This window comes from Lagopus muta, chromosome 4 (assembly GCF_023343835.1).
Source record: "Lagopus muta isolate bLagMut1 chromosome 4, bLagMut1 primary, whole genome shotgun sequence".
In the NCBI taxonomy this organism is placed as follows: domain Eukaryota; kingdom Metazoa; phylum Chordata; class Aves; order Galliformes; family Phasianidae; genus Lagopus; species Lagopus muta.
Genome location: NC_064436.1, coordinates 67,595,591 through 67,621,595, shown reverse-complemented (window position 1 = coordinate 67,621,595; position 26,005 = coordinate 67,595,591). Strand labels below are relative to the sequence as shown.

Genomic DNA, 26,005 nt, shown 5'->3' with positions numbered 1-26,005 from the left:
GATGGTCAGAGGGCTGGAGCACCTCCCCTGTGAAGACAGGCTGAGGGAGTTGGGCTTGTACAGCCTGGAGAGGAGAAGGCTGCGGGGTGACCTCATTGCAGCTTTCCAGTACCTAAAGGGAGCCTACAGACAGGAGGGAAATCAACTCTGTGTAAGGGTTGATAACAGCAGGACAAGGGGAAATGGTTTTAAGTTGAGAGAGGGAAGATTTAGTTTGGATGTCAGGGGGAAATTCTTCACTGAGAGAATGGTGAGGTGCTGGAACAGCTGCCCAGAGAGGCTGTGTATGCCCCATCCATCCCTGGAGGTGTTCAAGGCCAGGTTGGATGGGGCCCTGGGCAGCCTGGTCTATTATTAAATGTGGAGGTTGGTGGCCCTGCCTGTGTCAGGGGGTTGGAGATTCGTGATCCTTGAGGTCCCTTCCAACCTTGGCCATTCTGTGATTCAGAGCCCTGGATCTCACATACTGGGAATGGGTGCGTTACAACTCGCTATGTGCTGTAGTGTTTTTTTGAAGGTATTTATTTTCAGCTCTCTCCAGAACAATCAGCTAGGTTTCCATTTCTGTCATGGCTCTGATAAAGTTGTCTGATCCTAGTTTCCTATCTGTGAAAACATACAATGGTGTCTTGTTTATTAATTGGAGATTTCTTTATTTTTGTGTGAGATAACGTCAGCCCCTGCTGCTTTCTCCACAATGGAAATATTTCCAATTCCCTTCAAAATTGTACGAATGATTCATATGCGGTGATAAAGTTATGGTTGACTGGAGAAACTTAAAATCTTTTTGAGAGATGAGGAGAAATGAGGCATTTTCTCCATCATCAGTTTAAGAAAAGCCATTAATGTCAAAATCTGAAACTGTAGTATTAGTGTGCTGTCTGCGGTGAGTTGGCTGCAGCTTCAGCACTTGGGAAGCTGCCATTGGGAAAAAGAAATGATGTTCCACACTCTCAGTTGTACTTCATTCAGACTCTTAGTAGAAAGGGATGTGGATGCTGTGCTGCTTTCCTTCTGCTGGTGCCCTCTGAATTGGGATTTTTTTTTAGCCAGGCCTCTCCTAGATTATATTTTTTGTTATCTTAATTGGATGAGGCTTACTGAGTCTGCTTGTGGAAGGATAGAGCTGGCTGTAATGTTTCTACTCTTTAGCATAGAGCAGTGCATGGGAAAAACATGTTTGTTAAGGTGAGAAGTAGAATTCAAAATTATAATGCTCTCCCTTCCAAAAAGAATTTGGTATGTATATGCACACATGAAAAGGGATATGTAAACGTGTAGAGAAAAACAGGGTGAAAGTTCTCTATTTTATGCTTTGGCACTTCATTAAATATCTATACTTAGCACACTTATTCTGGTAACTCTATACGTCTCTAGAAATTAATCAGTGAATGAGGCTTTTAGTCTGTTTTTTAACTAGAGTTTGAGGGGAGACTGAGAAAATAAAAACAACACAAGAAACCCACACCCCAATATCTTCCAAGTGTTGAATTATTTGGAAATAAAAGAAGACAAGAACTATCACGGCAAGCTCTATACTTCATATGCATATTTCCTTTCTTTTCATAAGCAAGATAATTTTACTATTCTCTTTATTGTCTCCACCTTTTTTTCCACCTACAAGACAAAACAACAACAACAAAAAAAACACTAAAAACTTTGTTTTGTCAATTTGTTTTTCTTTTTCCATCTGTTTTCAGAATCTGCCAGCCAGCTTCTTTACACCTCCAGGTATATTTGTTTCATGTTCCTTCAGCACCTTTGATCTTTTATAAAGTAAGGTGGTCATTAGTGATAATTGGAGAATGAACATAGCTGTGTAATGGAAATGAGGTGCTATCTGTTGTTGCAGTCAAGTACTGTAGGGAAACCGAGGCAAAGTTTTCATGTGGATTTATTCCAATAATACATAACACAGGAATTTGGATACAGCTCCACAAAGTTACTGGATGCTCGTGGAGGTAGAAGTAGATAAGAATTAGATGTACTGAAATTGTTTGTCGGATCTGGTCTCTTGTTCAGGACACCGGGCTATTGCTAAAAGACATGAAAACGAATTGACATCCATATAATTTTATTTACTGTTCTTGCTTGCAATTGTGATTTGATCTCATGCTTCTGGAGTCAGCATTCTCATTGTCGCATTGTGTGTGTTTGTGTCTGTTTCTTGTCTTTCAGATTGGAAGCAATTTAGGATAAAACCATGTTCCTACCCTTTTCAACACACGTATTTAACATATGAACTTACTGGCAGGCAACTGTATTTTTTCTTTTTGGAGATAGCAGCTGTCCACCCTAGGTTTTAGTGTTCTGTTTCCTATTCCTGAGATTTTTACTGCTAGATAGGTACTGCTAGCCTTCAAGACACAATGCACTGTGATACCAAAATAAGCGTGAATCAGAGAGATCCCTGTGCCCCATTTGCAGTCAGTAGGAGCAAGAGCTGGAAGGTGATCAGCACACTGCAGGAAGCGGTGTCAAATTGTTATCAGCATCTTCCACCATGGTGCAGCAGAGCAGGCAGTCCACAGCTAAAGCGAACTAGGAGTTAAAGAAGGAAATGCTGTTAGAAGCTGAATTTTCACACAAGGAGTGTCAAAGGTCTAGATGAAAGGAAGGTTTGGTTTGAAAACCTGCAAGCCTTTGAATACTCCTTCTGCACTGTATTCGTCTACTTTATTTCTGCCTACAAACAGAAATACATCTTATGGGGTCTTTTGTTTCGGAAACTCAAAGTTCTCATTTCTAGCATTAATTCTTCTGCAGGAGACTCTTAAGTCCTGTGAGTCACCATGCTTTTGTTCTTGTTCTAAGAATCACTGCACAACTTAAAAACATTTTATTTGTTCCCTGTAATATAGTTATTTTCTCCCTCTCGTATTTCTTTCTTATTCTCTCCATGTTCCTGATAAACTCTGCATAAGAGGTTTGGCCCCACCATCCACACAGCACAGGCACTACCTGCTGGGTGAAAGGGGATTGCTTCAGAAAGTGAGAAAAGAAAGAGGACAGTGGATAAATAAAAACAGTGTAACTGCTAGAATTAAAAAAAAGTAATGTGAAAAAAAAAGGGAGGTGAGGATAGAGATTAAATGAGGATAGGTGAGAAGAATGGCATGCACATTGTTTGTAAATCTTAAGCTCTGATAGACTTTATTTGAAGTATGAAGGAAATCAGTACAGAGAGTTTGCTTAGAACTAAGCTTATTAGTAAGCAGAGAAGAAAGATTCTGTGAAGAAAGGTCTTGTTAAGTATTGCTTTTCCACAGTAAGAAAGCATAAAGCCATGAAAAATATATGAGAAGGCTAAGTGTAATACAGTGTCCACAAGGTACCATAAGGCTGCATTAAGAACTGCACAAACAGAAAAGAACCTCAAAAAATTGTACATCAGGTAGCATGAAACATTTCTACTTGCTTTCTAAAATAAACATTTTTTTTTAAATGTATTTGGGAAGTATGCATACAGCAGAAATTTGGAGCCTGTATTATTTTTTATGCAAGTTTAGTGGACATCACTAAGATATGAGATATCTTGTAACTATCAGGTCACCATACATTAACTGTGTAATTTAGGTTGGCCTATTTTTATCTGTGTCTTATGACTGCTTTAGCTAATATATTGTTGCATATCACATCAAGTTAAAGGTGATTTTACCCTTTGCTATTGCAACAGGTAAGGATTTATGAACAATTTGAATTCATCTTTCAAAATTTTGGCTGCCTTAATTACTTCTAAGTAGTAGTAAATGTGGCATAGTCTTTGTATAATATTGTCTTAATGAAAAAAGACACTGTCACTGCTACACTAGTAAAATTTTCTAAAATTTTAATTAATTCCCATCGTTCTTCATGGAAAAGATAAATGAAATTTCTAGTGAAAGACAAATGTAGATTTACAGATTATAAATCAAGGGGAGATAGATTTGATTATCTGTTTTGACCTCTGCATAACACAGAGCAACAAATTTCCCTCAACTAAATCCCTTTCAAAGCAGACAAGATCTGCCAGAAATAAATCCTTCCTTTCTTTTATATTAGTCCATTATGCAGAATCTAGCATAGCCGTTAGGAAACTTCTCTAATAGTAAATTATTTTCATTTTCTCAGATGGTAGATTTGACATTTAGTAATTGTTAATTCTCATATTTTTTCCCGCCATTTTGCACACATTAAGTTATTTCTTTGAGGGCCAGAAATGGAGCTGGATTCTAGGGAGCAGTTGACTACAGTGATTTTGGAGACCTTCTATGGCCTCTGTAGATCAGGACAGAAACTGGAGGACTTCAAGGCACTCCTTTTTTTGTTTATCTCACAGGTTTTAGAGCTGAGAAAGCAGAAAATTCAAGAGATGTTTAGAAAATGCCCTTGATGATGTCCTTTAACCTTTGGTTACCTCTGAAGTGGACAAGTACTAGCTGATCTTTGAAGGTCTCTTCCAACTGAACTATTTGGAAGTTTTCTTCCAAATAGTTATTGTTCCGTTTTCTTCCATTCCATTCCATCCTTCATGTCTTGATATTTTCTTTTTATCTGTTGTTTTTAGGAATGGGAAAATGTGTTGTCTGCTGAAGGGTTCAAAGCATTTTGAATGCTTTGGAATAATAAACCAGTGCTCAGTCAACTTTCATTTTCTTTCCTTCAGCTACATTGGAGGCTGATTCCAAACTCATTATCTGATGTATTAGACAAGTTTACCCTGTATTTGCACTTTGACGAAGTCATTCTGTTTCCCTGTGCTGCTGATAGAGGCTATTCCTCAATTTCTGGTGTTTGCATCTCAGGGCTTTTCTGAGTGCACTTGCAACAGAGCTCTAAGTCAGAAGAGGAGAGTTACTGGCAATAAGAGAGCAATGGTGTGATCATGGAATGCCTACTGTTTTGGCAACAGAAAAGAACAAGATTAGTTATCCTAAATGGAAAAAATGTTTGCTGATATACCTGCTTAGTGTAGAAACTCATGTTTCTGTCACTTTTTTGTAATGATTCATACAGGCTGTAATTTTGTGTCACATTGGGTCTGTGTGCAAGAATATTGGAAACAGACCGAAGAGTCACTGATCAGAAAGGGATGGGAATCCACACACACATACACACACACACACACGCACAAAATAACATTAAATTAAATTAAATTAAATTAAATTATTATTTTTTTTTTTAAAGGAAGGACCAGAGTAGGTTTGTGTAGGTTTTTGTGTTGGGAATATTGTAGCAGAGCCCAGTCCAATTGCAATTTTAAGATAACATAGGAGATTTCTGAAAAACTGACAAGGTTTCTATGTCCTCTGAAGAGTATAATTGGTGCACAGAGCTGGACAAGAACTGAGGCAAGAGATCAGTTCTGAGGGGCTCTATAGGAGTCTCTTACATTGTCTTTCTTGAAGTGGAAGCTGACAGTCTTGACCTTTTTAAAGAGTGTCAGCAGAACTTGATTGTCCACTGAGGTTTGTCTCTCTTTGTTTCATGTTTTGTTCTTTCTTAAAAATGCATTCTGGATACTGATTTATGTAACAAACAAAGTATGAAAAACATTAATATTCCTTAGTTCAAAAATAAGGGGTTTCAAGTCTAAGAAGACAACCGTCTGGTTGGCTTTCAAGGTATTGAGCAGTATGCAGAGGGACATTTGCATGTTCAGTGGCAGCTGCTACTGGAAGGAGCAGATAAGGCTTACTTAATTTGTAGGGTTTTATAAGGGGAAATCACAGGAAATCACAGATGTTGCGATTAAACATAGAGTAAGAAAATGTGATTTGTGCTCAGTTGGTCATTGCTACTACTAATGGATATAACAGTATGTGTATATGGCATATTTTCATCAGGAATATAGGAACTGCTACATTGGATTAGTCTAATGGTATTTCAGTTCTTCTGGATTCTTGAAACTTGCATTACCTGTAGTTTTAAACATTGAAAAACACTACTATTTTTCTCCATTTTTTTTTTCTACTGTGTAGTAGTTATAAATGGCCTGTGAAAATGATGGTCACTTGAAAGTATTGTTTCATTACTTATTAGTTTGTGATCTGAAATTACAAGTCATTTGCTAAAATCTCATTTCTTATTACCAAGTTGTTGTATAGTTGAAGTTTAAAAATAATCAGATGATACTTTGATGTCTGTGTGTGCTCCTGTCTAAATTGGCCAGAGAGATACAAGAAACTGTAATTTCTCTAATGTATTTGTCAATCTGCAAAGACATTTCAATTAATTAAATGAAGTAGGGCTTGATGATTTTTGTAGGTCCCTTTCAACTTGACTGTTCCATTCTTTTTAGACCTGTGGCTTTATAAAGACGGTGCTCCCATATGTCACAGAGATACACATAAATGGAGTAAATGTTGCTGAAAGTCATCTGAAAACAAAACCATAAAATGAAGAACATGAGAAGTTTAGAAAGATGTAGGATTGATTTAGGCAGGAGAGATTCCTAAGTATTACTGTTAGTAATCCAATTGTAGAAGTCATTTTCAGCTGGAAAAGGCCGTATTAAAAAACAAACAGAGAAAAAATTGTTTTATTCCTGTGCATAAAATCTTCAAGCTTATCATCGTTTGTTTGGGAATCAGGGACTTTGGCTTGTGTTTTCACCATCACTTAAAGATTCCTTTACTCTGATAAGACACTTAATCTCACTCTGCCTTTTTCTCAATAGTAAAACTGAAATAATAAACCTTACCTGTATAATCATAGGTTCTGTTAGGCTTAATTAATTTGTAAGGAATGATAATATGCCCATATGAAAATTGGTGTGTGGCACGTAGTGTGTGTATATAACTACACTGAAGACACACCACATGGACTTCTCAAATGAGCACTACTAGGGCTGCAAAGCCAAGCAGTCAGAAGGAAATACGAGTTCTGCATATGGCTACTGCCTTGTGACTACTCATTATGGTAAATATTTAATTATACTATGATATGCTGTTATCCTAGCAGATATCCTGTCTCATTCATTTCACACTATTCTGCAAACATCCACCTCTTTTACCCTGTGTATTTACTTCTGTTGTACTGCTTAGTTTTACTGTTTAGATGTGTTTCTTTCTCCTTTCTGATCTAATTTCCAGGTCCCTTCCCTTTTTCCGTCATCCTAACGTCCTTGGAAAGTTCCTCAGGAAGCATTTTTCTTGACATTTCTCAAGAACAGTTCCTGGAATTCATTAGACAAGTGCTCTAGTAAAAACGGTCGCTCTCTCATCCTACTTGCAGTTACATTTCATAAACCATTTCTAGCTTGACTAGCAGAAATCCAGGACTGCAGGTGGCAGAAAGCTTTGGTCAGATTAGATGAGTTGGTACACTACAGGTTCGTGTACCTTAAATTCAATATTATCATGTTCCACTGACTCTGGAAGAGAACATGAACTGACCAATTGTGTGTAGCTCTTCAAAGAATAAGAATCCCATTTTGATCCAAAAAATATTAAATTTTGGATCTGCACACCAGTAATATTTGCAGACCATCCAAGGTTTTTAACATCAACATTTAATGTTCCTGGGAATTATTCTTTTATACTCAAGAAATTGATGAGTGAGGCAGTTGTTTCCTAAAATGAGGGATAAGGAAATTCATTGGAGAATCACTGTAGCCAGTAGCAAGGAACTGGAGGACCTATTATTGTGGACCTTGTGTTGCATTTCGCCCAGCTAAGCGTGTTCACTGGCTGCTTTGAAATATTCTTTCTGAAGGCTAATTTTATTGTAAAGAACATTTGCTACTGAGGAAAGCAAATACAGCTGATCCATTATCGACTGAAGCTAGCTAAAATGTATGCATTTGTACTGTTTAGATATGCAGCACTGTGTCATTGCAGCAGTGCTACCTTATGGTGTTCAGATGTTTGAATTCATTGAGGTTCGTTGAATAAAGCCTGTTTTAGTCAGCTGGGAGAAAGTGTTATGAAATTAGTGGAAGAGTCATCATTAAAACCCATTATTCACGTATTTCAATAGAAGATAACTATGCTTATTGCTTTCTGGAAAATTGAGTTGGTTGTTTTGTTTTTTTTTTTTTTTTTTTTTTTTTTTTTTTTTTTTTTTCTGAGGCAGAAATTACAACTTTATTTTCTCTCTTTCTTAAAACTATTCATTATTTTGAAAGCAACAAGGAAAATACCGTAGCATGAAATTGGTACTTCCCGTAGATTCAAACTTATCTGGGAGCCATGATTTTTATAAAGGAAGAGAAATATTGTATTGAATTGAAAATATTGTTAGTTTTACAATCTAGCAGTGCTCAATCAGTTAAAAGAATGCAGTCAGATTCAGTTACAGTGGTTCTGTGCTGGGAATCTAAATTTGTTGGCTTCCTGCTTTGTAGTAGCACAAATTACTTTCTGCACTCTTCATTTAAGTTACACGTAATAATAATGTGTAACACGTGTAATACATGTTAAGTTACATGTGATAATAACAACAACTTCAACAACAAAAAACAACATAAACCATACTGATTTGATGAAAACCAACACAAAACCATACTGATTTGGTAACCTTATGCTTCTCTTTCTTAAATTGCCACGTACAAAAGTAGCACTGTCATGTAGATCACCCTAGCACAAAGCACTAGTAATGGACTGCATCCTTCAGGCATTAATTCTAGTATGAAAAAAGACTACAAGATCTGCTTCATAGAAAAATAATGATAAACAACAGAGTAGACAGCATTTATTAACCTAGCAGATGTGTCAGATCATTGTTTGGTTTGAAGTCAGACATAATCATGACTTCAAAAGCATTGTAGGAATGAATATTGCTGAAATAACTTGCTGTGAACTTTTCAACATTAATGAAAGCTGTAGAAGCATCTTGGAATGATGTGAAAAGTGAATTATACAGCACCTACTGTCTTAAGTATAAAGACTTCTTTAACTGCATTGCGTATTTCTCTGTGCAAATAGCTCTAAGGCTAGGAAATAAGGCTAGCCTTATTTCAAATAATTGCTAAAAAAAGTCTAACATTCCAAAACTGTAATGACTGTTTTAAAACTGACCTTTAAATGATATTTCTACATAGTTTATACCCAGATTGTTTGCAAACAATCAAACTTCTATTTCAAATTCTGCGTCTGTTACAAAGAGAAAGCAGGCACTGTGCTAATATGGAGATAAACAGACACTACAATTTTGTTATGAAAATGTAAAATACATGAAAACCTGTAACATCTGTGTGCTAATGATCTATGAGTAATTTAGAAGTATAGTTCTCCCAGGTACTGAATAATTGCAAAGTAATATTAATGCATTTCTCTGACTCAGCTGAGTATCTCTCTCTGTAATGCTGTGAAGTAATTGTAGGTGCTTGGGATGTTGTTTGACTGATGGGAGAAATTTGTCAGAACCACTGAGCTGCAGGCTTATCTGCTGTGAGCTCCACCAGGGATTGTGTCTAATATTGAATGCGCAGATGGTGAGGATTAGGTGTGAAAGAATGTAAAAACAAAGTGCAGCTGGGGACAGTGAAGATCATTATCAATCTATTGAACATTTTTAACTGCTAGGTGACAGCTTTGTAAGATATACAGCAAAAAAAAATGGCATTTCATTTATTCAGTGCATGTATTATTAAAAATAAATAAATAATAAAATACCTTTCTTAAAAAGCAAACAGATATCTGATGAGAATCCAAAGCATCATAATGCCTGAATGTATTTGTTAAACCAATTGGATGTACCATGTAACTGCTTCTTGATTTTTTCCAGATATTGGAGCTTGAATATACATCTTAAAGGCTCAGTGGGAAAGACTATACTGCAACATGCTACCAAACTTAATTTCCTCCTACTCCACTAGCAAACTTAGAATGAAGAGTGGGAATAAAATAAGTCAGAACATCAGAAGAGTTAATTATGAAAAAGAAAAGGAAATAGTATCGCTTTTCTGCTGTAGACTTATGAAAGATTAAATATTAATAACTCCATTTGGATGGAAATTTGAAGGACAGGAAGGTGGTGCAACTTGTACAGCATCATTCTAAGGCAAATAGCAGGGCTGTGTACAGGGTCCCTGCACCTAGAGTTGCACTTCTGCAGACTTTGCACAGGGTAATCTGGTGTAACCAATTACCTGTGACAGTGATGTACCTGAACAGGTCACTGAAAACACTAAGATGAGGCTGGACAGAGCTCTGAGCACCCTGATCGTATCCCTGTACTCTGTAATGTCCTTGTACACTGTAGGGGCAATGGACCAGATGATCTTTGAAGATCCCTTCCAGCTCTAACAATTCTATGATTCTATAACTCAGTGCTAACCACCTTGGTAAAGAAAGAAGGCAAAGAAGGTGGATGGAGAGGAGGAAAGAAAACAAAGTTGGTACACAGGGAAGGGAGTCACTTGGAAGAAGAGACAAGGTGGTGCACATTTTTTTTTCTTACATGGCTTTTCTCCTGTGAAAGGATTTTATATTGCTATAAATCTTTGGGTTTTATGGGGTCTCATGTTTTCAGCATTTCATTGGCACTGCCTAATAGTGAAGAGCCCCACTGGTCACCAAGAGAAAGATCATGGAAACAAATACATAAAAAAAAAAAAAAAAAAAAAAAAAATTAAAAAAAAAATAAATAGAAGAGAGAGAAGATGTCAAGTCTTAGGTCAAATCATGTCCATGGAGCAAAACAGGGAAGTCCTGCTACATTAAAATGTGTTTTATTTAACTCTTTAAATGTGTTCTTAAGGGAGCACAAGGCTAGTATTTGGAGATTAAAAACCTATTGGTACCTAAAAAGGTCAATTAAAAGAAAATATTTAGTTTTGTTTTCTTTTAAAACTCATTTTATCATGATATTTACTCCCTGTAGTATCTGGCAGCTCTCTCGTGGTAAAAATCTCATCATCTTTTCCCTAATACCTGAATCTCTTAATGAATAGTAATGAAGAATATGCTTCTCATGAGGGTGTCAGCACCAAAACCCAAGCACATAGTGGAGGAGAAGTGGAGGTGGTCTCTAGCAACATGAATATTCTGCCCTCTTTTCTTTGAGAAAGTACTTTTTTAAGAGACCACTCCTACAGCCACATTAACAAGCACATATAGTCATACTTGGGGTAGCAAAATTGTCATTGATGTCATCTACAGTTTTGGATAGAAGAATGGAAGAGAAAAGACTTCCCTATTATGTTCATCAGAGTGTGTCTTTACAATCTGGGTGAGATACATCCCTGAGATGATTGTCATGATTCTCATTCTATTTTCACCCTCTAAAAAAAGGAAAATATAATTAATTTTAAGGAGGTAAATACTTTTGTTATGTATCTTAGAGATGCTATAGAGAGCCAAATGGTAAGTTTAGATTTCCTCCTAGAGGGTTAGCTCTGATGTAAACAGTCATTAAGATAAAGGTGTAAGGCTGGCTAGAACCATGTAATAATTGCTTCTTGTTGGGGAACTAAAAGCTTTCTTTTCACCAAAGGCTTTTTTAATTTTTATTTTTTAATAGTGAAACACTAATTTAGAATATCTTAGCTCGCTAAAAAGTCAAGCAGAGGAGACTCAAAAATGAATAGGCTTGGAAATGTGTCTTCCTGTTTGCTGGATCCTTCCCCTGGCCCAGATTTCCTGTTCAGAAGCTAATAGGGATTTTTTGTTGTTGTTGTTGAGTAAATCCAATACAGCTTTTTATGTATTCCTTGGAAAGGTGTGTCAAAAAGGTATATTTTAGAAATGTCAGTGATGTTTCTTTTATTAGTACACAGGCAGTTCAAATCAACACAATTATTAGTGAACTTGCTTATTTAGAAGCTTGTATTATCTCTTTAAAGGAAAACATAAAATTTTGACAAAACAAAAAAAATCTTCCTCCTTATTACCTTGAGATGGTAAAGAGGTGAAAATCAGAGAAGCTTGCCACTTTATTAAAGAATGAAAAAAAAGAAAAGACTTCTTAACTCTTTTGGATGTGAATACTTTGTCCTTGGCTAATTAGACCTCTCTTTTTAAGCAATGTATTGGACGCTGAAGATGCCAGATTGACAGTCCTGCTAAATAACAATCACAAAATCACAGAATCACAGAATGGAAGGGATCTCAATGATCATGAATCTCCAACCCCCCTGACACAGGCAGGGCCACCAACCTCCCCATTTCATACTAGACCAGGCTGCTCAGGGCCCCATCCAACCTGGCCTTGAACACCTCCAGGGATGGACAGGGCATCCACGGCCTCTCTGGGCAGCTGTTCTATCAACAATCTCGATTCATGGATGGACACAGTAGATGTAATGAATTGTGATGCTAATTTTATTACTTTCAGCTTGAAAGTTTTTCAGGGCAAACTATTTAAGCACAAAAGAGTTTTCAGAGAGTGTTGATGCTATGAAATTTTTATTCCTTCCTCCTTTAGCTTGAAATGGCAAGTTAAAAATTGGATCCCTGACTACCTTCCCTTTGTAGATGTGACTCTACTGAGACTTCATACTGTGATTCTCATACATTATCTAAAGGCATTTATTATTCTGCCTTCTCCAGTTTTATGTATTTTTATGTATAACTATTGACTTTAATGGAGCTGTTCCCAGTCTTTCCTAAATATCTGGTATTTATTTTATTTTTTGCTTTTGCTTAGGTGATATTAGGAATTGAGAATAAAACCACCAGTTTGTCCTTTGGAAATATCGACTTTTATTACTATTTATTAGGAGCACCATGAAAACTGAAATGGAGACTGATGTAAGAAGAAAAATTGTAATTTTTCTTTTTCAAATATATATTTTTTTAAAATATAATTGTATTAATGCATAGAATGCATTAATACAATTAACAATAAGGGAGCGATGCTTCTCACCCTGGGTATCAGTTCGATTTTTTATAGATATATATGGAAATTGATTCAATTGTATTCCTTTCAGTATGTTAAGTATATACAGTCAAGGATAAAACTGTTTTTCTTTTGATAAGTCTATGCTAAATTATAAAATTCATGTTTCTTCTTCTCTAACTTGGGAAAGAAAACCAATAGAGAAAGACAAAAGCAGATGAAGTAAAACCTTTTTTTTCCATATCTTTCATTTTTGAAGGAGAATGGTTTTATCTATGTAAATCCCACATTTAAAGACTTAAAACCTCATACTGTGCACTGAATATAACCGGGAAATGTCTGAATCATTTGTTACAGATAGGCCCTGCACATCCTTTGTGTCAAGGATATAAATAAGCAGTTTATGTTTTGTAAGCTGATCTCTATTCTAAACCATGAGGATGCATTGAAAAACTTTGAAGTCTCAGATCCCATTATTGTTGAGGTCAACGGAGAAGCACCAGAAATGAACTTGTTGGCAGCATGACAGCATGGTATCACTCAGACGTGTCCCAGCTGCTATTTTAATTGAATGAGAACTTTAATGAGCAAAGTGAGGTTAATGTACAGTCCCAGCTTTCCAGCAGATTAGATTGACAGTGTTTCATTTTACTGTCAGAGTTAGCAAAATCTGGTTTTTTTTCCCCGTGATATTCCCTTATTATAAGTATTGCTGTAGTAGGGGAATGCAATTGATATGCAGTCAAATTGTTCCTGACAGAGAGATTTTAAAAGCTTTTAGAGGGGATGTAAAGGAAGAAATTCTGTCTTCGCAGAGTCTGCTTAGACTATCTATCCACATTAAGTGTCTAACAGTTACACTGAACAGAAATGACATGTTACAGAAGACTAAGTGCTGCTTAACTTTTTAATGTCATTCTTGGGAGATCTGAAGTTGAATGTGTTTTTTTTGCCTCTTCTTCTTTCTAGCTGCTATATTGCTCCATCCTAGCATTTTATGAAAAATAAAACAGTACTTCTGCTCTCAGTAGCGGACTTTCTATTCTTTCTATTGCACCATGGAGATAGCAGTTTATGTCTTGGCATATGGAATGAAAGCCCCATACTGTTAAACAATTGATACTTCCCTATATATTGATCTGAGACAAAAGGAATACAAGCTGAAAATAAAGTTCCTGCATTTCTTGTAACCAGACATCCACTGTTGCAGGCAGACCTTTTAATCTTACTTGTGATTCTATGAAAGTTCTCAATATATTTAAGACTTATGTTTTTCTCTGTTCTTCCTGAAGGGCTGTTTCAGAACCTCAATCTTGTTATTTTCAGAAACCTTGTAGTTTTCAGTTTGTATTTGGTTCCAGCCCATTCACAGCCCATTCATTTTCCACCAACTCTATCCTTTATTCTTAGTAAATCTTACTCTGGACAGTTGCTTTTCATGGTATCTTTCAACAGAACAGTTTCCCAGCAGCCTTCCTTTTGGTGGAACTATATAATTCCAGCTTTGTTACCCTTTATCATCCTAGCACATCCTCCTAACACCTTTGTCTAATGATTTAAATTCCTCTTTCTTGAACGTAAATGACTGAAGTACACAGAGTTCCAGATGAAAACTTGCCATTACCTTACACAATATAATCAATACTTCCTATCTGTGCTCACCTGACACTCATAATATTTCATTTGCCTTTTTACAGATCCTATATATTAGTACATTAGATTATATTTACTTAGAATGATAGGTCTTTCATTACTATATACACCTGGGAATTCTATAGCCAAAAAGAAATTAGTATCAATAGTCTATAGTGTAAGAAGTTGAGCTTTGTACTTTCAGCTTCTAACCCATTCCTAATATTTAAGTCATGATTCCTTACAGTTATCCATTTCTTCAAGTGTGGTATTTTCATCCAATTGCATGTTAAAGATTCATTCCAATTTTCTTGCTTAATCAAATTTCATGACCGCCAGCATGAATATCAAAAGCTACTATCGGCTTTGTCTTATCTACATTAAAAAATAATAATTCTCCATAGTTATTTAGTTAACTGGCAATTATGAATACTTTAGGTCATACATTATCCGGATCAACCATCTTTTTATCAAAGTAGTCAAAGCAGCAGCATTGGTCAGAAGACAGAATATACTTTGTATGACCATCCCATGCTAGTAACATTTGGCTAAGAATTCACTTTTCTCATAGGCTGATTTTTATATTTCTCCCTTGCCTAAGCTTTGCCATTTCCTCCCCAGTGGCCATCTTTGGCTTAACCCTACCATTAATGTTTTGTCCTCATTTTTGCCTTTTTCTTGACCCTGTCACCTTTAGATAAGCAAGGTGAAGACCTTCTCATTCATAGCTCCAGTGGCACAGAACTACACTCTGAATGCAATACACATTTCCACCCTGGAATTTGACCTGTCAGGATACAAACATGTGGGATGAGCACGAGGAGGCAGTGTTCTCTGACAGCCAGCCCTGCCTTAAGTAGAAGATGGGGCTAGAAATTTCCTGAGGACTCTTCCAACCTCAGTGTTTTGATGATCTGTGTCCTGATTATTTCGTAGAGTCCAAATTTATTTTTCTTCTTTTGCAAAGTGTTCTAATTCAAAACTATTCTACATTGTATTTATACCTGGACTCAGGTTATTTGAACATGTGGATAACTTTCTGAACACTTTTCTCTACTGAAGTAACCCCAAAATGGAACATTTCTTAAAGTGTTTCTTTGTGTTTAATTCTACTTACAAAGGCTTCATCTAAATTGACATTTCTGCTTCTCACTTACGCTTACAAGAAGTACAGAAAAGGTCTATGATTGCTTAATGTGCAGAAGATATTACAGCTAAGAATAGTCCAAGGAAGTTTTACTTTGGAGAAAGATTTATTTGAAGGAAAAAGTACTTAGCTATTCACACGAGCTAGGTCATACACATATAAAAGTTATTTTCAACATTTTATCAAATTCAAGGTTAAAATCTCATTCAACTCTTTTTATTAAAGGTAATATTTATAGTATTGGTTACACTGGGTTGTACTGCTCAAGACATTTTAATATTAACAATGTAAATGGTACAACAATGGTACCTCTGAGAAATATGTAATATATATATGTGCTGCTAATGCTATTCTTATTACCATTATCTACTTTATCTCATTTCCATTAAAATGATGGATATTAAGCAATATGAAATAGAAATAGCCATTTTCTCTATTTTCTGCTTTGCTAGCTGGAAGTACATAAGTGATGAAAACTCTTATTTCAGAAAGCATATTTTATATTCCAAAACTGGACTGTAATAAGTGAAAAGCAAAAAGAACGCTAACAATGAATTAGATCATTAGTGTAGAGGCGTTTATGAGATGTACTAAGGATATTCAGTAACTTTTTGAGGAACATGGTAATTCCTGTGGCCAAGGATAATTTAAATGCTTTTTACATTTAAATTAAATGTAGTCATATAATGAATATATAAGAAAACATGGTTTAAGTGACCTAGAAATGAAAGGTAATTGGCTTTTGTATATCTTAAAAATTTAAATGAACTAGTTTAAGGCTTATTTCAGTTTCAGATTTGCCTTTTCATCTTCTTTTTAAAGCAGTCTACAGTTGTTTACAGGACAACTGAGGAAGTCACCCTATTCCTTCTTCTCTTTTAATGGCAGGATAAAATAGAGTTCATCTCTAATAAATGTTCTTTTGGCCCATTTAAGTTCTCTAGATCCCAGCATTACTCATGCTGTAGTTGACTAAAGTGGAACAATCCATCTTTTCTTTTTCCCCTTTAGAATAAATAAAGAATCTTCTCTCCTACACCACGTTCCCTGCATCTCTTCAAGGTGTTTGCAGTTTCCATTTGTACATTCTCAAACAAGATTGCAGTTATCTCAAAGCACAGTGCCCTAATTGGACTCGGTGCTTTATCTGAGGATCTGTTCCCCAGCCAGAGCCACCTTTCCTTTGTCTTTCTGTTTAACTCTTTTCTTGACTTTTTGAACACTGAAAAATATTTTAGTGAACTTCTCCAGTTGTGTAAGTGGCAGATATTTCCCTACAGTACAGCCTCCAAGCATGTTATGGTCAGGTGAACAGATGCGGGATTCCCTTTAAAGCAAAGAAGCAATTGTTATTTTAAAATTCATAACTGCTTGTTTGCAATAGCCACTAAAAAAGAATACTGCAATTTATGTAATTAGCATGTAGCACTGAAAACTTCCAAGAAAAAGAATGAATATGAGCTATTAGTATGCAAAGCTGGAACTCAATACAGTAAAAAGAATTTATGGGCTTATGATTACATTCAATACAGTTAATTGACTCACACTTCTTTATTACTTACAAACTGTGAATAAAATTTGAGAAAGGCACACAAACGCACCCTTTTTTTTTAATAATCAGTAACTTTGTTTTGTATAGCAATTAAATCCTAAAATAAACAGACTTAGGAAATAAGAAATATATATCTGGTGCCTCAGCTTTCTCTTACTATCACAGACAAGAGCAAAAACTTTGGCTAGTTGAGAGCTCCAAAACAACCCTATATATTTTATGAAGAAAATACACAATTCTTTTTTCATTTTCTATTTACCTACAAATTTCTTAACACCTTTTTTCTTTGAGTGAATGCCACTGAAATCACTTGCTTTTGATGTTTATTTGTTGGCAGATAATGCTAAAGACAGAGGCGTTACAGCTCAGGATACCTAAAATTGCTTAATACAAAGCCTTAGGAAATAGATAATTGAAAATTGTAGTTGTCTTCACATATCCTTCATTTTCAAAACATTATTATGTTAATCCTTAACCAGAGTTTGAAATCTACTCTACCAGGTTGTTTGCTTGTTGTAAAGACTGAATATTTAAAAACTTTGTGTTGCTCTCTTTCCTGACTTCTGGAGATGAAATGGTACAAATATAATCCGATATAATTCAGCCCTGAGCACTGCAGCCGCTTTTCTACTTAAATTCTGAGTGGCTGCCAAACAAACGAAGAGAATAACTTTTTCATATCATATAATTTTGAATACCTTGACAAAATACTGGAAAGTAACAAAAAATGTTAATTATCTATCTATCATTCTCTGAATCTCCTTGCAAAGTGTTTTAACTCTCCTTAGCAAGAGTTTGCTCGGTTAAAATTGTGTCAAAATCTATATGAACTCTGGTAGTGCTGGTGAATGTCAACAATCTGGAAGCTGCTCTGGGATCATCAGTGACACAGGAAATTACTTATTTCTTAGTCCTATTGTATTGCAGTCCTGTCACTTCCCAAGCTTTGGTAAGACTTACATGGACAAATGCACCAAAGGCTTAACTGAGGAGATGTGAATACAGAACAATTCACATGGATGATTTTTCCTTGACTTTATCTTCCTTGCTCCCATTCTGCTCTTCTCCTAGCAACTGTTTCAAACTATGATCCTGTGCAGTATTTGCTTTATGCTTCTTGAAATCTGCATTTTTTTGTTCTGTTTTGTTTTTTAAATATCCTAACTTCACATTGGTCAGATGTGAAGAATTTCCTTACATTGTGTGTTAACAAAGTCTAGGTCAAAACTGGGGAGACTTTGGTTCTTAGGAAATTCATTCTGCATCTCCTTGATCAGTAAAGAAGGCAATTGTGAGAAAGATGTAAAATCCTATGAAAGGCTTTATATGACACTTTTCTAAGCAGCTCTATAGACTTATGGCCAAGTCATGCTTCAGTGTTCTTGCAGTGTGGTCACTGCTACAGGCGTATTTCTAAGGCCAGCATGTCATTTTATGAGAGTCCTTTGCCTAGTAAGTGCTTCTCCACAGGAGCTTAAAACGGTTCTTAGGAGTTCTTAAACATTTCTGCAACACAGTTCCCAGGAGGGCAGACTCAGGTTTCCAAATTTATCTGCTTCCCATTTCTCATGCTGAACTGTCCTCCTCTTCCAGCTAGACTGTCTGCTGGGAAAGAAAAAGCAATGCCAGCATTGCATTATAGTTTTTGGACTATAAAACTCTTTTACCTGTCGTCCACTTTGCTTAACTGCTTCAGTCCAATGGGGCTTGAGGCAAACAAGGATGGGACAGTGTGTGGTCTGAAGTCCTGCATTTGCTGTGTTGTTTTAAGTGCCCTCTACAGTCCTGCCAACATCAGCTGGCAGCATTTGTGAGACTTTCGGTCAAGGCCTCCTTAGGGTTGCAGCAGAGTGCCAGGGCAGGGCAATGTCCTTGCTCCAGCTCTATGCAGGGGTAGGAAATATTTGTGCTCAGCAATTACTCTCACTGTATACATGCTGAACCAGAAAGCGTTGCAGTTTCTAAAAGGACTGGCATTGAGCTCCAGTATATGCACCCAGACAGGAAGCTCATTTTCTTTTATTTAAATTGGTCATACAGGGTTTTAGCAGAGAGGGTGAAATACTTCCTTGCGCTGAGACACAACTTCCATTCTCTGCAGCTAGGGCAGTACTTGAAAATCCTGTCCTGGGATTAAAGTGATGTGTGAGCAAATGTGAATGTTACTGTAGTGCTAATTCCAAATGATGCTGGAAAGGCTGATGGCATCACCTTTGAGATTCCTTTCATGGCTCTTTGTAAATTTTTGGGGTAAAGAGCTCTTTTATTTCCTTGTTCCTATGTTTCCTCTATGCAAATATTCAAAATGTGTTTTCTGAACATGAACTAGAAGATGCTCAAATCCAAATCACTTTGATCACCAAAAGGGGGAAAGTTCGAAATGCAAAGAATTCAAATGCAAAGAAAATATATTCAAATGCAAAGAAATAAATTCAAATGCAAGGAAAAAGAAGTTTCAAGTGATTGAGTTAAAAATCCACTTGCGTGTGAATATCTGTTCCTTGGGGAACACTTTCCTGCAATTTCAGGAGGCCATTGGTTCACTTAGTATGATATGAAAAGCAGTGAGAAGATTAACAGCTCTGCAAACTAATTGTGAAAGTATGTACAGAATCCTACTTGTAGTTGTATGTCTCCAGTTTTCTACATCAATATACTACAGGTAATTTAGAGAAGAATAGAAAATAAAATAACAAAAATGCATGGATGGATGAAAGGATGGAAAGCATGCCATGCTTATAGGTAAGAATTAGAAGTTAGGATGGGTAGAATTAAAGGACTTTAGTTTTAAACATATCTGCAGGATACAAATACAGACACAGTAGTGGGCTTTCTCTTGCAGTCACTGTTGCATTTCACAGTTGGAGAGGCAGAGCACTCTGGCCTTGTGTAGAGACTTCAGGATTTTTCTGTCATAAGTGACACTTCAGTTGTTCCATTCAAAGATACTGACCCCTACTTATAAGCAAGATCTGAACAAAAGTCTGCACTGAAAAAAATCTACTTTCATATATTTGCAGATGAGTTACACAATTCTTAGGATTGCCTTGTGTGTTTAAACTTCTATACACTCTTTTTTTCTCTATTATTTTTTCTATACTGAGAAAAAAAAATCAATCTAGAGTTAATTAGTTTTGTTTGGATTTTCAAAGCAACAGCTAGACAGCAGTAATGAATTTAATTAGCAGTAGTGAAGTTTCACCTGTCAGTGCATCCCACTGTCTGAAAACTAGGAGCTTGGAGACTCGTAGTCTTTCAGACTAGGAAACTGTCATGATGATAGTAAATGGACCACTCGTTCTATAATGTATAAGAAAAAAGAAAAGGGAGGGAGGGGGGACATTAAAGAATTATTCTGATGGTACTTTGTGTGGTGTGTGGGAGTTTTTGAGACTGACATGCTTTTGTCTGCTTTGTCTGGTAGTGATTTGCAAAACTTGCTCCAGATTCAGCTACCTGCAGAGCAGTCTGACAGCTGTGATGAGCAGTGAGCTCTTACGGCTCTGTAAAAGCTTCTTCCAGTCAGCTCATCCACTGGTCATAGAACAGAGAGGAGTATTTAACCAAGTAAAGGAATTCTGCTCAAAATGCTGAATAAATGCTGTGGATTCATTTATTTTGATCAGCTGACTATGCAGCTTTGTAATGGCTAGGGAAAGGAATAGGTTGAATCACTGAATTAGAATAGATTGGTTGGAAAGGAACCACAAAAATCATCAAGTCCAACTGCCTCACCACTTCCAGGCTAGCCAAAAATCGAAACACGTTATTGAGGGTGTTATCCAAATGCGTCTTGAACACTGACAGGCTTGTGGCATCAGCCACCACTCTAGGAATCCTGTTCTAGTGTTTGATCTCACTCTTGGCACAGAAATGTTTCCCAGTGCTTAACCTAACCCTCTCCTGGCATAGCTCTGTGCCATTTCCCTTCTGCCATCGGTTCTCAGGAAGGAGCAGTGCTCGGCACATGGCTCTGCTTCCCCTCCTCAGGGAGCTGCAGGGAACAGTAAGATCTCTTCTTGTCCTCCTCTAGATTGGACAGCCCCAGTGCCCTCTACCCCTCCTCACAGGACGTGCCCTCCAGCTCTTTTACCAGTTTTGGTCCCCACGGGATTCACTGAAGTATCTTATTATAATTTGGATATCTTGGAAAGGAAAGGGATGGGCTGAAAAGGGAATCTTTAAAAATAACCAGAACTCCCTAAAATGTAGAAAAGTGAATTATTTTTCTTCTTCTTTCAGTGTTTTTGAGGCACTGTTAGGTATGTAAGTGAACTTAAGTTCACTTAAGAAAGGTGTTAACTGAACCTCTTCTCTGTTCCCAGTGGTTCATCCTGAAGTCTTTCAAGTATCTTGAGATCCAGTTTACTACACAAGGATGCATTTAAAGAATAGTGATAAATAATGGCCAAAAACATATAGAGAAAACCAAGATGTAACCCTGAAATCTGCTGCCAATATAGTTCAGATGTAGGAGATTGTCATTTTAATTTTCCTTTTGAGTACAGTATGAGTTTATGAATAGGAGGAAGGGAAGACTACTTGGCCTCATTATTGGTCAAAGAATGTATTTCCTGGATTTCAGAATGTGCTTGGTTATCACTTAGTGTTTTCTATCCCATCTGAATTAGTTATGAAGTCTGCATCAGTGGAACATAAGTCTCACTGAGAGTGGGAGAGGAGGAAGTGATCCAGGGAGAGCAAATTTGCCAACCTGCTGAAAGACATTGCTTCATCAACCACGGTAGTTGGTGCAAAGTTAGAAAAACAAGAGAGTGCCTCTGAGTTTCATACCTGGTTGTGCAGAGCATTTACTAAAAGGCTCTAGGGTATTGGGACATAATTTGAAATGAAAAACAAAATCTGACATTTAAGGAAAAGAAAACTATGATATACTTAATAGAAATGATTGGAATTGCAATCTCTCTGAGACATGTTAATTAAAATAACACAACAAATGGCGCCTCAGTGCAGAGTTTGATATGCACCGTGGCTTTAAGTTGTTTTTAATAAACATAGTAGACAGTAATATCAATTTAGGAAAAAAAGATAAGCAAGAATAAAATTCAAATTTAAATGCAAAGGTTAGACTAGAACAGATGACTCATGCTTTATCTATTTGAAGTAATTATACAGTGAGGGCTCAGAACACTGGCTTTGGAAAGAGCAAATCACCATAGTGAGATTTATCTTCTAGCTAATTTTATGGGTAATACAAAACTTTCTAAAAATGACTGTTTGAAGGATGGGTAGGAAAGGTCATTGCTTCTTCCATTCCCTCTTTTTTCTTTTGAAGGACTTTCCAATCAGTCATGTTTACAAAATCTTTCTTTTTTCCCCCCTGAAATGTCCTATCGAGGTTGTTGATTGCTTTTTCTTTGCATCTCTAAATTTCTCAAATTACATTCATGTCTTCGTATATGATCTGCTAGAAATCGTTGCCAATGCATTTGTAGTGTAAGAGTCTGCAGGCATGGTGATAAACACATTCTCCAAAGAGATTTGCTAGATTATTGTTCTTTTTATTGTGCCTTGACTCACCTGTGAGCATCCTGAATGCTGGGAGTGGTAGCTGTGTTTTCAGAAATGTTTGATCATTAAACAGAACAAAGACATTTTAGTTACAAGGATTATACAGATCTTGATTGAAGTATTTTTAAAGTCTGATGCCAATAGATGTCAACCTGCAGTGCGTTAGGAAAGTCAAATCAGTGGGAGGCTATGAGGTGGTTTGCAGATGGCTGGAGTGCTGCACTGAAGCATTACAAAATATTATTTGTAGTGTTTATTTTACCTTCAATTTCTTATTGTAATTGAATTTCAATTTTTTGGTTCCCTCAAAATCAAGGCTAAAAAAAAAATTAACTCAGTATTCTGTCTGTATTGATGAAAACCTAATTATTAAATACCATAATTAATTGCTTTGCAATTAAAATTCTTACTTCTCTGGAAAAACAAACAAACAAAAAAAAACCTTTGTAGTCCTAGATAAGTTTTCATCATTCCAGGGAAACTTCAGAAGTGTATCTGGGTATAATTGCCCTTCCTTGTTGTTTCTTTCCTCTTTTTTATTCTTTCAAAATGCAGACTTGAATGAATTTCAACAAAATTCCTGTAGAACGAACAGAGGGAGTCAGTGGTGAGAATACAGGCTAAATTTTGATCCCTCTGCTTTCTTTCTTAACTATAGGATCCTTCTGAACACATAATCCCTATTCATGCTCATTAATTAGCATTAATTCTACAGCCATTCATCTGCAACCTATTTGCTATATGCCATTTCCATTCTGGCTTCTCTCTTCAGGCACCCCTCTCCTGTAGATACCCACTACCTCCATATTCGTCTTTCCTTAGAACGTGCCAGGACAGATTGGTTACTGATACTCCTTATAGAAGAGGATAGTGGTTGGGAGGTAGCAGTGTGTCCTGCAGAATTTGGTTGTTTTTGGTGAGTGCAGAGATCCATCAGTCTGGCAAGAACACAACCAAACATAATACTATATGTTGCACTTACTGGTTTGGAAATGATTGATTCCTTTGAACAGCATTAAACATTAATTTAGTGTTCTCCATCTTAAGATTCCTAGGAAACATTTGTCAGTCTTTTCATCCACTAACTGGATTGTTTCCTCCCTCTAGCCAGTCATGAAACTGTGTCAGTTTTCTTTGTAAATTACCTTTCCTGTTAAATTTTCAGTTCACTCTTCTGTTTTTTAGGAAGATTAACAGCACTGACTTTTCTCAGTGGCATGCTGTGAACTGCAGTACGTATCGTTCGTTCATAAACAGTTTCCATTTTCATTTTACCTGAGAGTCCATTTAACATGCTGCAGTAGAAATACATGGGCAGTCTCTCTCTTTGTGAATGCTGACAATCCATCTTCTATTCGGTCTGCAACAAGTGGAGTAAAGCACCAGAAAACACAGTATGTGGGGCTAGGGGAGTTTTGGAATGCTGTATTCACAGGATGTATCTGTAGGCATCGATATGTCTAAGAAATCAATTGATTTCTTCACCGTTTTGTGATGTAAATTTCAGCTGTTCCTATTACTTCTGTACTTCTTTTTGACATTGCGGGAGGAATGGTGGGAGCCATTTTGAAACATTTCTCTGCTATTTCAATTTTCATAATTCGTGCCGATAATTGATTTCATGACTTTGTGTATATATAGAGAATCATCTCATGATTTAGGTTGGAAAAGACCTTCAGGATCATCAACGAACCGTAAACCTGCCCTACTGAGTCCCAGCACTATATCATGTTCCTTAGTGCCACATGTTCCTTAGTGCCACATCCACATGTCTCTTAATACCTCCAGAGATGGAGACTCAACCACTTTCCAGGGCAGCCTGGTCCAACACTTGACCACCCTCTCTGTCAATAAATTCCTCCTGATATCCCATCTAAACCTCCACTGGTGCAACTTATTTCTTTGGTTTGTTTGTTTTTTCATCAGAAGCCCTATCCATATTACTTGTAATTATGCAAACGAGCTCTTACGAAAGGGTTGCTCCTTCAGATGAAGGAGCAGCAGTTTTCCACCCCAAGCAAAGTGTGCCAGATTTTGCACTGGCTCAGGTATTGTTGTACTGTGCTTTTATTCAATGCAGATATACAGCAGGTAATATTTTACAGTTACGCTGATCTGCTGTTAACCAGTGAAGAAGGGCAGAGCTATCTTTCAGATAGTTTGGCTAGTACCTTAGGCAATGTCTTTCTTGTCAAGATGGTGGAGAAAAGCAAGAAACAAAGTCTCCTGTGACTCTGAGTCTAGTGTGATCAGCAGAAAAGTACTGGACAGAGGTATCTCTTGATTTATTGTATACCAGATAATAAACCATGCAGTGAGAGAAAGGCTGGAAGAAGTCCTTCGGATAGCACGATTTATTCCAAGAGTGAGGAAGCATAAGATAAACCTTCTCCCCTCTTACAGTCGAAATGCTGCTGTCTTGCATATCTTGTTCTAAGAAAAATTAGATTTATTTTTTCAAGAGCTTCTGCATGTAACATAAGCTTTCAGTGCTTGAAGATAAAAATTATAGAGATGCTGAGGTTCTGGTTTAACTTTATGACTTTGAATAGAGGAATTACAGTAATAAACACATTTATTAAAGTTGAATAACTTCTGTTTTTTAAACAAATAGGTCAAAACAGAAGCAGGACTTTTACTTTCTTCTGCACAATAGAATTTTGTCAGCTAATCTGGTAAAAAAATAAACCCAAGGAAATACATAATTTTACAATGCCCAAAGAAAAATAGCCTACAGACAGCAAATATTTTCAAGACTACAGAGTGAAATGATGCTGGAATCCCAAAGCAATTAAATGCTTATAATTACATGAAGGTGGTTTTGTAATATATGGAAACAAAAACAGTAACAAACAAACAAATCCCTTTTAGCTCTAAGGGAAGAAAGAAATACATGGAAAAGGAACAAACAAATTGTCCAGCTCTGTAGTGGTTAACAGCATGTTTAACCATGATAGCTATGTACATTTTGAATTCCTACATATTCCTAGAACAAATATAAACATCTATAGACATTTTAGATCTTCTTTTTCACCTTCTATGTGACTTTGTCCAAGCAGTTTCAGTGTGAGTGTTCAGAAAATAACATTTTTAATTGATATGAGTTCTCATATTCAGTCTTGTTCTCTCTGAAGACTAACTGATGTAATTTTAGATGGACTTGTGACATTTGGGCTCTAACACCGATCTGTTTTTGGAAGTTTTGGTAATTGTTATGACATCACAAAGCCTGAAATTTTGGTGAAAGGATAATTTTGGAGAAAAAAAAAATGCTTTGGATGCATAAACTATCACCTGTAATATGCGGTCAGTAGTGTTTTGAGAGATCTGACAGCAAAGTGAAAACTTGGGGAAGATACACTTTATAAATATACTCCACC

General features: G+C 36.5%; 1 protein-coding gene across 8 annotated transcripts in view; it reads left to right on the top strand.

Annotated features, from left to right (window-relative positions):
• CTNNA2 (catenin alpha 2) overlaps positions 1 to 26,005 on the top strand; it is a 456,804-nt gene that overhangs the window by 205,177 nt on the left and 225,622 nt on the right. The gene's annotated exons all lie outside the window — the stretch shown is intronic.